A 10,959-nucleotide genomic window follows, 5' to 3' on the forward strand; every position below is an offset into this window, starting at 1 on the left:
TTTTCTATCAAATGCTAGGTCATCTTTAGACCAAATTCTAGAAACCTAATCCTTTGGTGGACTTGAATTGTATATGTTTCTGTAATCCTATAATTACACATGAGGATTATTGTTCTCAGCAACCAATAGAAGTCTGACACAGAGTCTCTTAACTGCTATACATTTATAATAAACTTGTCCATATTCTTAGTGGTGTGATTTTTATTGTACAGCTATGCCTTTCTACCCACTTAAGGAGAGTCTTAACATTCTATTCTTGGAAGTGATTCCATGGTTAATGAGTAATATGATCAACACAATTAACCATTAACTACTGTAATATGGAGTAATATAGTTCATATTACAATATGTATTGTTTAAGTTGTAAGTGAGCAGAAAGAATTTAATTTCATTTACATACTCGACATTTCTTTGTTAGGTGAATACACAATTGAGCTGCATTACATAGACTACATTGGCAGCTGATTAACGTCTATAATTTTTATTCCATTGTTCAAATATAAAGCATTCTAGTTAATAGTGACAGAATTTCCTAAGGCTGTATTCTGCGTTACAATCAGTATTTGCTTGTTCTGTGTTGTAATACTTTGGAAATTCCCTCAAACGTGACCAAACATATTGACTCTAATTAGCCTACAATTCTTTTCAAAAACCAACACTTTATCATTTACTTAATATTGTGGCATAACTGTGTCATGAGCAATTGTTACTTCTGGTGTTGCTGTAATTGCACTCTAATTGGTATGGAGAAACAGCTGATTTTTTCCTATCTCGTATGACACTGGCTACAACATTGGGTGTTTAAGTGGATGTGGCAGGGATCTTTCTGTTGTGTACTTCTAACCCTGTGTTCTGATTCTGTGGGTGCTGGTTAAGAATTGAACTAGGGATTTGTCAGTTCGGCACCAAGTCTCACCCTAGATAAGGAGACGATGGTTATTAATTGATGCTGAAAGTGGAGGATGATTTTTCTCTAAGAGTGTGGCTTCTTGTAGGCTGACCATGTGCCAGGGAAGGGCACACATCCAAAGGCAATGGGCAGCACAAATTGTACTTGGTGGCTTTCTAAAAAAGGGAAGAAACAAAGTTGGATGGATGGTTAAGGAGGTGGATCTGGGTAGGGAAAGAGTTGGGAGCCAGGCTAAATATGGTTTTTAAAGAACTATACAAAATCATCAAAATAAAAAAAGAAAGAAATGTAAACCTGGAGTTGACATGGAGGGTGGTATGCAAAAATCATCACTGAAGTAGGGCATGATGGGAAAAAATAAACTCTCAATTAAAAAAAAAATAACTGTTCACATATTTCACTGGGTTAAAGTTTAAATCCATTTTCAGAACAAAGACAGATCTCTGGAGGAAGGGTGTATGCCTTTTCCCATCATGCCAATCATCGACTTAAATGTGATCCCTGCACCATTTAGATGTTAGTCTAGATCACTGGAAGGAAAGACACCATTGAATGCAGGCAGCATAGATGGCGATGTCTCCAGCACCCGATTTGTATTGTTTCTTCTACTGTATGCAATACCAGCTATGCCTTCCAAGTCTCTTTCTCATATTAATGAAATCTACTCAGTCAGTTTCTAAAACCCCCTCCCTCCATGGAGGAAGGACAAATACTTCTGTCTGCAGTTCTCAAAGCACTAATACACACACAGAAAGACACACACAAACCTCTGTGTACCCATACGAACCTGAATATACACAATCATGTTTGGACACAAACACGCACACACACACACACACACACACACACACACACACACACACACACACAGCACTTGTTGTTCCTTCTACAGGAGGAAAATGAAAGTTGGCAGTTACTCCTAACTAAATCTGGCATGGCCAAGGAAATAAAGAGTAATATGATAATCTTGCTTTCATAGCTCCTGTATGACTCAATCCACTCTCCTTTATCTCAGGAACTCCTGTACACACCCCAGTCTAGCCATCATCTTGTCTACCACTCAAGAGTTCTAAAAGCAGTACTAATGACCTGTGATACACTTACCCTTAGATCACCAAACTCTTCTTTGCTATTGATTTCGAACTGATAAAACGTCATCCACATCCCACCCCATTAAATTCAGAACCCATCACTGGAGTCATGGGACTGCTCAGCAGCAAAGCTCCTTACATGGCTTACATGAACAGGATCCCGTATCTGATCCCCAGAACTAAAACAGAAGACCTCTCTCATAATAGAAATGTTTTGGATCTAGCGCACAGGGGACGTGGCAGAAGGGACTGGGAGGAGTGGAAGGAGGTGAAACTGTAGTCTGAATGTAATGTATGAGAAAGAGAAAAATGTTCGACACATTTGATCAAGAAGCAAGACTAATGACTCCATGGCCTTATTTAAACACCCGGCTGTTTGTTGGACATAGCCTAGCTGTATTACAATATTGATTTTTTTTTTGCTGTATGAAAGTAGCTAACACACACACACACACACAGATATATATGTCTTTTGTCAACACTGCATCTCTCTGATCCAGCCTACATTAGTCAACTCTGCACAGGGTAGCAAACACAATGGCCATGTGATTTTTAATAATTCCATGTTGCAGATGGGCTTTTAATTTCTTCACTACTCAGTTTGTCATTGTTGTTTAATAAAAAGAGAAAAGCAGATCACAGCACTCCTTGTCCTAGAATTTTATTTACTTCCACCCTTTAAAAGTCCTAAGTAGACAGCACATGCCTGCTTATATAAAATGCAATATGGAAAATGCTATCTGTTCCCTTTTAAATAAGGCGCTTATGCTTAGTGTCTGCCGGGCAATAAGTCTTAGAGGTTAGACAAGAAAAATAGCGTGTGCAAAACCAAGTGACAAAGTAAACATCGCATGAGTCAGTGAAAATCAGACAGGAAATGGAACCAAAAGGAGATGGTCGGTATCAACATGTTACAGACAGCGGGCAACCACGACAGGGCAGCGACAGAGAGAGGCCAAAGGGATTTACTCATCTCAAAGGCTTAGATGCTTCTCCGGCTTTAGGCTTTGTATGTTTCCACCAAGATGCACATCCTCCCAACAGTGCTCTCAGCCCCTCATCCCAGCTCCTAGCCCTTGAAATGACTCTTCTGTGTAAATAGAGGACATAGTCCATTGTATGGAAGGTGTGTCTGTGTTCCCAGGTAACAGAGAGCAGCGCTTGTGTCCACGCACTCCCAGACAAGGTCCCAGGTTCATGCTCACTGGAAGAGATCATGTCACCTGTGAACTAGATGTCGTCCCTGGGAAAAGGCAGTTCCTAGGTTTGATCAGGGTAAGCTGGACTGTACTGCTGGATCCACACTTGGAGTTCCCTCCCATGGAAGTAACTGGTATGTGGGAAAGAAATTCACAAACAACCGATGGTGATTATTTTAACTTATTTTTTTCTTGACTTTCTCTTTCACATTATGTGATAATTTTTCACTGTGCAAATGAGCTATGCTAAAACCAAATTTATTCAGTATCTTGATCTCAGGTATCACATAGCGCCACTGTGATACCCTCGTAAGGAAGCTACTGATAAGTAAATGATTGTGACAATCTGTGTTTTTAATTTGAATATGAAACAAAAACTCTGTAGCCAGCTCCCAAATTACAACACAGAAACTTATTATTAATTATAAAAGTTTGGCTTTTAGCTGGTACTTGTCTCTACTAGCTCCTATAACTTAAATTAACACATTTATTACAATCTACATTTTGTCACACGGCATTACCTCACTTCCTTCTGGTACCTCTTGTTTCCTCTCCATGTTTGGCTGGTAACTCTGCCCGTCCTCTTCCCAGGGTTCCTTTCTGTCCCCAGAAGTCCCGCCTATTCTCTTCATCAGAAAGTATTTCTAGCTGGTTGAATTTAACGAATATAAAAGCCTCACAAAATAGTACAGTTTTATCTTTATCTTATTTATGATGGTTAAATTTTCATTCAGTGATAAAATTTTAAGAAAAGTGGTATGACACTGAATATGAGGAAAAGCAAAATGATAAAGTTAAACTCACATTCCTACAACCGACTAATGGTGGAAAAGCTGCTGTGGATGATGGAGAATGACTCTGGGCAAATTATATATATGCACACAGAATAATGAAAAGAGATCCCTATCATTCACAATCTGAAAACTCAACCCAAAACTAAAGATATGAATATAAGGCCCAGAACAGTGGAAGGAACAGGAGAAAATGCATCAAGACACGAGACGGGTGAATACTCTTAAGGTGTGACCCCCCAAATCACAGGATACTAAATAAAAAGAGGTCGGTAAGAACTTGTGGGACTTGAGATCTTCCCCACAACAAAAGCAGTAAATGAGTAGAGAGACAGACAGCCTACAGAATGACTGGTTTGCGGTTAACAAAGAGAGTATAAAAAGAACTCAGCTACTTAATAGAAAAGTCCACAAACAGTCTAATTTTAAATGAGCAAGAGAGCTAATGGGCAGTTTTCCTTTCTGAAGAGGACATATAAATGGCCACCAGGTGTATTTGTATGTGATTACCATGAAGAAATAATAAACATTTATTATTTATTATGAGGTGTGTGTTGGTCACTTTGCATTACTAATATAAATAAAACCCATTTATAAAATAATGGATTTTATAAAAATCCACCTATAAAAGTAATCATTGCATTTGGGGATCAAATTATGTTGAAAGTGGTCGATGATTCGTTGGCCTCATTGCTTTGGTCCTATGGCAAAGAGGCACACTGTGGTGGAAACATCCACACAGAAAAAATACTCATGTTATCACTAGAAAATAAAACAGAGGAAGAGGGAGGAACTGATAACCCACTATGGTTTCCAAGGACACGGCAGTGATCCAAGTCCCCTTCCTGTGGAATTTCCACTACCCACAGGGCTTCTAAATCATTCCAAATCCAAATTATGGCAAGATCAGGTTTATTCTGATTTTACAATTATACAAGATCGACACTATTAAGCATCACAGGGTACTCCACAAATGTGAACAATTGTAGCAGTTAAAATGTTTAAAAACTGAGTACATTTATGTTTGAAAATAAACAAAGGAGAGCATAAAGGAAAGTCACAGAATGAGAAGTATTTACAAAGCCTTGGTAACGTATTAGTACTCAGAATATATGAATAATTCACATAACACCTAAAAGTATATAACCCAATTGCTTTTTAATTTTACTTTTTCCTAAATTTTCTATTGATTCTTTGTGTATTTCCAAGTTCACATGAACATGAACCCCAATTCCACTCATTCCCTGTCCAATTATCTTCCCTGCACCTTTTAACCTTCCCACAAAAGAAAATTTTTAAAATTAAAAATTAAATTGAAATTGAAAATAAATTTCACCATGGGAGCTGCAGTGTGCCATGGTGTGTCACACAGTTTGGTACTTTGGATGACACTGGCCCCCATAATCTCATAGGGCGTGGCACTATTAGGAGATGTGGTTTTACTGGAGTGGATATGGCTTTGTTGGAGGAAGTATGTCTTGTTGGGGCAGGGTTTGAGGTTTCCTATGCTCAGGATATTGCCTAGTGTTTCAGTTGACTTCTTCTTGGATGCATATCCAGATGTTGCCAGCACCACATCTGCCTGCATGCTGCCATGCTCCCCACCATGATGAACATGAACTGAACCTCTAAAACCGTAAACCAGACACCCCAATTAACTGCTTTCCTTGTAAGAGTTGCTGTGGTCATGGTGTCTCTTTACAACAACAGAAACCCTAACTAAGACACACAGTATAGCGTTTTGTCCAAATGACTCTACTTGCGAATGTTCTTTGCAATAAGGATTAGTCTGGTTCGAGGCCTCTGGCCTCTGCTGCACCATTAATATTGATCCTCACCTAAACTCCTCTTGGATGTCCTGCTGTTGCCCTGAGTCATGAAGCCTCTGCTGCTAAGGGTCTGCAAGACCACCTGCCCAGGTTCATACCCTCCAGCAACTCATAGGTAGGGTAGATGCTGGAGAGGGCCAACTCAAAGCCCTGGATAGGGGCCTGGGTGGTAGCTGAGCTGGTCAGTATGCCAGCTCTCTTGCATTGCCCAGAAGAGAAGCAGGGCCAGCTCAACACAGCACTCTGTCATCAACATGTCCTCAGACTGTAGCCCAGACCACAGACATCCAAATGGCCTTTGCTGGTACCAAACAGACCCTTGCTGCATTAGGGCCCACAGATTCAGACATGGTGGCAGGCAGCATGGGCTTAGATAGCACATGGCCTCAGATGACAGTACAGGCCTCCCATATCAGGCTATTCCTTACTGCCATCGAGTCTCCAGCTCCCCATTTCTTTATGGAGCACAAACCATACCACTTTACCTTCTCTCTCACCTCTCTACCACACACTCACTCATCACAATGTTACTTGCCAGGCCTGTGTCCTTTGGCTGTCTTGAGCCCTGTGTCTGCGTTGCTTTGGGTACTGATTTTATTTTAATTAAAAATATAATCACATCATTTTCCCTCTTCTCCCTAGTCCCTCTTACATGCCTCCCCGCCAGCCCCTCTCAGTTATCCCCTTATTCCTTCTCAAATCCTTGGCTTCCTTTTCTTTGATTATTATTGTTACATATACACATATATATGTACACATGTATATGTATGTAAATATGCAAATATAACCAGCTGAAACACCACTTGGTGTTTCTTATATTATGTTATTTCAGGACTTACAGCTAGGTATTAGATAACCAAATAGGTGGCCCATTCCTCAGAAAGACTAATTCTCCATCTCTCAGCACTCTTGAGTTGCTTGCAGTTTTTAGTTCATGGTAGGGGTACTATGATATTCCCTTCTTCCAAGTTAGAATATCCACTGAGGTTGTCATGGTTTGGGTTTTATTTAGGCAGCCATGTGACTACAACATGAGTGTGGCTTCCCTGCCATTTTTAGGAGACAGTTACAGAAAACTTCTCAGTTCTCTGGTTCTGACATTATCTCTATCCCCTATTCTGCATCATTCCCTGACTCTTAGGTTGCACTGTAGACGCATACATTCAGGCTGGGTACCTTGTGGTCATTTAGCTCTTCTCTGCATCTTGACCAGTTATTGTCTTCTGCGATGGTCACTCTCTGCTGAACAGAAGCTTCTTTGATTAGGGGTGAGAGTTACACTTATCTTTGGGTATAAAGATAAGTATTCCGAATGCAATTCGAAATTATACTGGTCTAGTAAAGCGGTGGTAGTGGTCTAGGAAAGCCCTAGGCAGTTGGCGAGGTTTGCTGCCCCCTCCTGTGTTGCAGAATATTTGTTTAACTATGTAAAGATGTGTTGCATTTGTTTAAGTTGCAGACTATCTGTTTAACTCTGTAAAGATGCATTGCCTTTGTTTAACTATGTAAAGATGTGTTGCTGTTGTACCTTGCCTGCCTAAATCACTTGACTGGTCTAATAAAAAGCTGAAGAGCCAATAGTGAGGGAGGAGGTATAGGCAGGACTTCTGGGTAGAGAAAGTAAGCAGGAGGAGATATTTAGGCTTGGGAGGAGAAAGACGAGATCCCAAAGAGACTCCAGGGGCCAGCCAGACATGGAGGAAGCAGGAAAATAGGACATATAGAATGTTAAAAAGCCCCGAGACAAAACACAGATGAACAGAAACAGGTTAAATTTAAACAAGCAAGTAGGACAAGTATAAGACCAGCATTCATAATTAATAATAAGTCTCCGAGACTTTATTTTGGAGCTGGTTGGCAACCCCACAAAGGTTTCAGCTATCCCCCTGTTGAGCAGGCCCTGATAGCATTTAGTCATCACCAAGGCATGAATGCCATTGTTGCACCGTTAGGACTGTCTCGCCACACTGGGCACTGTTGTGGTTCACAGGCATCGCAACTGGGTATGATTTTGATTGCTTCCCTCCCTTGTCAGTTTGTATAGCACCATCTGGTACATTGAAAGCTAGTCCTCAGAGACAGGATTTTCAGGTCAGATCAAGCTCCAATCTTCCAAACCCTGTTTCTGAAGGGCATGTTGTCTTCCGCAATCAAGACTTACCTTCAACCTCTGGGAGGCAATCCATAGCAGCAGCAATAGCCTGTATTGTTTTCGGAGTCTCAGACTCCTACCAATCATTTGAAAGGAGGTTTCTCACGCCTGGAGCTAATAGTATTATTATTATATTCTTGGGAAATTCATACATGCATACAATTAAACAGGGTCATAATCACCCATGTTTCTCACCTCTGACCTCTCCCAAACATAACCGTAACACTGTCCCTTCCCCAACCTCATGTCCTGTTTTTATCTTATACACTGATCGTTTACCTGTAACCAAAGCTGCTTTGAATCCATGAGAGCTAATCCAGAAGTTTGCACTTCACAACGCTCTCCTATCATCCATCCAATTCTTACCTTCTTTCCACATCTTCTGCGATATTCCCTGAGCCTTGGGGTAGGGAAGTGAAATCCCATTAGGGCTGAGCACACTATAGCATTCTCAGAACTGCAAAAAGAAGTTTGCTTAATCAAGGTTGAAAGCGTCCTGTTCTCTGGGTAGAAACATACACATTTAGAAGGCAATTTGACAGCATGACCAATTATCAAAGTAACAATAGCAGGTTCTACTCTAGGGCCTATGATCTCCCGCCCTTGGGCTTTTGATCAGGATTATAAGAGCTGGCATGAAATTCCCTCCCACAGAGCAGCTCTAAATCCAATCAGAATGAGGTTAGTTACCTGGTAACAACCCTGCCACTATTGTACCAGGGAGCATGCCTTGCCTGATAGGTCAGGGATGTAGCAATTGGGATCCAGCACTATGTGTACATAAGACCAATAGTATCTTTTCTCCCCTGGCAGTCTGCATAACCCCTCTGACACCATGAAAGCTAGATAGTAGGGAGGAAGTTTTCCTGGCCCTATAATCTAATTTTAGCATGGAACCTAAACTTTCTCTCAATAGGAAAGACAAATGATCAAAAGCACAGGGGAAAATACTGAGCACTATTCCTGAGTCATTAGAGAAACGCAAATAAAAAGCACAATGAGATATCACTTCCAGAATGTCTTAATACAAAAGATAGACAATAAAAAAGTGTTGCCTGGGATATAGAAACAAATGAAACCTTCTTATATTGCTCTTAAGAATTTGTTATTATAGAGTCATTTTGGAAACAATTTGGAAGTTTTTCAAAATATTAAGGTCTCCTGTGCTCCAACAACTGCAGTTGTTATACTGGTGACTGCCAACTTACTATAATTCAATGGTGGTCTTGACAATGTTGCAAAATGATTTATCTTCAGTAGAAAGCTGTACTTCTGGTTCCGAATGTTCATCTTCTCCTTGACTAATGATGTGAATCACACTGCTCTTACGATCCTGGAGACTGGCACAAGTTGCCGCTCCCACGTATGCAGCAAACATGGGTTAGGCAGCTGATATTCTGTGATGACTGTGTTGCTGAAACGTGGTGTTCAGTAGGTTAAGTATACTAGCTTCATTTCCATCTTATGATAAGTTTATCAGGGTGTAACCTATCTTAAACTGAGAAGCACCTGTGTACCCAAGAAACTTATATCTATACAATTGTGTACATAGGAATGTACATAAAACAATATTCAATAAAAAAGCAACATAGAAAATAGATTTTCTATATGCCAACAAACAGAATCATTGAAATAGAAGTCTGAAAAAAACACTCACAATTGTCTCAAAAAGAAATCCTACTCGTAAACTTAATCAAAGATTTTTTTTGAAAACTCTACAAAACAAATAATAAAACATTAAACAAAGAAACAGTAGAAAGTGATGATGAAAAGACTTCATAAGCCCATAAGATTTTGTTCAAAATGGCTCTATGATCAAAGGCAATCTATGAAAAGTAGTTAACAATAATAACAAGTCAAGCATGGTGGTACATACTTGTAATCCTAGTAGTCAGGAGGCTGAGGCAGAAGGATCACCACAAGTTTGAAGCCAGTCCCATGCTATCCTGAGCTACATAAAGAAACCACATCTCAAAAAAATTTAGTAATCAACTCTTTATCCCCATATCACCTTTAGGTGTCACTCCTTTTTCCTTCCTCACACAGCTCCCATTCACTCGTTATTAAAAGTAACATTTAGTAACGTCAGCCAAGGTTTTCAATATAAAACCTAAATGATGTTTTCAGTTTCCATTTCCAATAACTTGCCAGCCCATCTAGCATGCGAGACTTCTCCTGGATACACCTGCCTGGTCATTAAACAGAAGACTTTTCCCCCTCAGTGTTATCTTTTCTTCTCAGTCTATGCTCTTCGTACCTGTAGAATACACTTGCCAACCATAAGCCAAACATCTCCCAAATATACTTCTCCAGACAATTCATTCTTTTATTCCACAAATATGTATTGGATGCTCATAATCTATCAGCCAATAAGAGGAAAAGGAAACAGTATAGATTCTTCTGGGTTTAAACCTTTGGAGCCAACTCCCTACTGTATTCTACACTTGGGTGTCTTAAAAGCAACTTGTATTAGCTAGCATGTCCTCAAAGAAGCACGTCGCTTTCTGCTTGAAACCCAACCCCCTCCCCAGTGACTTGAGCTTCAAACCTAACAGTGACGTTCATTTATCTTCTCCCCTTCTGCCTGCACACAGCTCATCACAAAGCACATTTAATTGTTAACCCCAAACAATGCCTTGAATCCACTCACTTGACCCCACCCTTCTCTATAATCCGTAATTCATCATTCCTTACCACTACTAGTACTACACCCTACTGTGGGTTTCCAGTTCCGGTCTCTCCCCTTCCAAATCTTTTTCATAGTGCAGAAAAATGGAAACTTGAAAACGCAGCCCTTACGTCACTCGCTCCGAGCCACCAGTCCACTCATCCCTGTTTATGTCTGCCAACATACTGTGCTCTGTCTACTACACTCTGAAAGGAGGTCTCTAGATGTCCTTCCCAGCCCCGGGTCAAAATCAAATTTCGGTTAATGTGTCAGTTCCCTGGCAAGTCAAATCCGAATCATGCCAGGGTCCTTATTATAC

The sequence above is a fragment of the Microtus pennsylvanicus genome, chromosome 17, assembly GCF_037038515.1.
Source record: "Microtus pennsylvanicus isolate mMicPen1 chromosome 17, mMicPen1.hap1, whole genome shotgun sequence".
Taxonomy (NCBI): Eukaryota; Metazoa; Chordata; class Mammalia; order Rodentia; family Cricetidae; genus Microtus; species Microtus pennsylvanicus.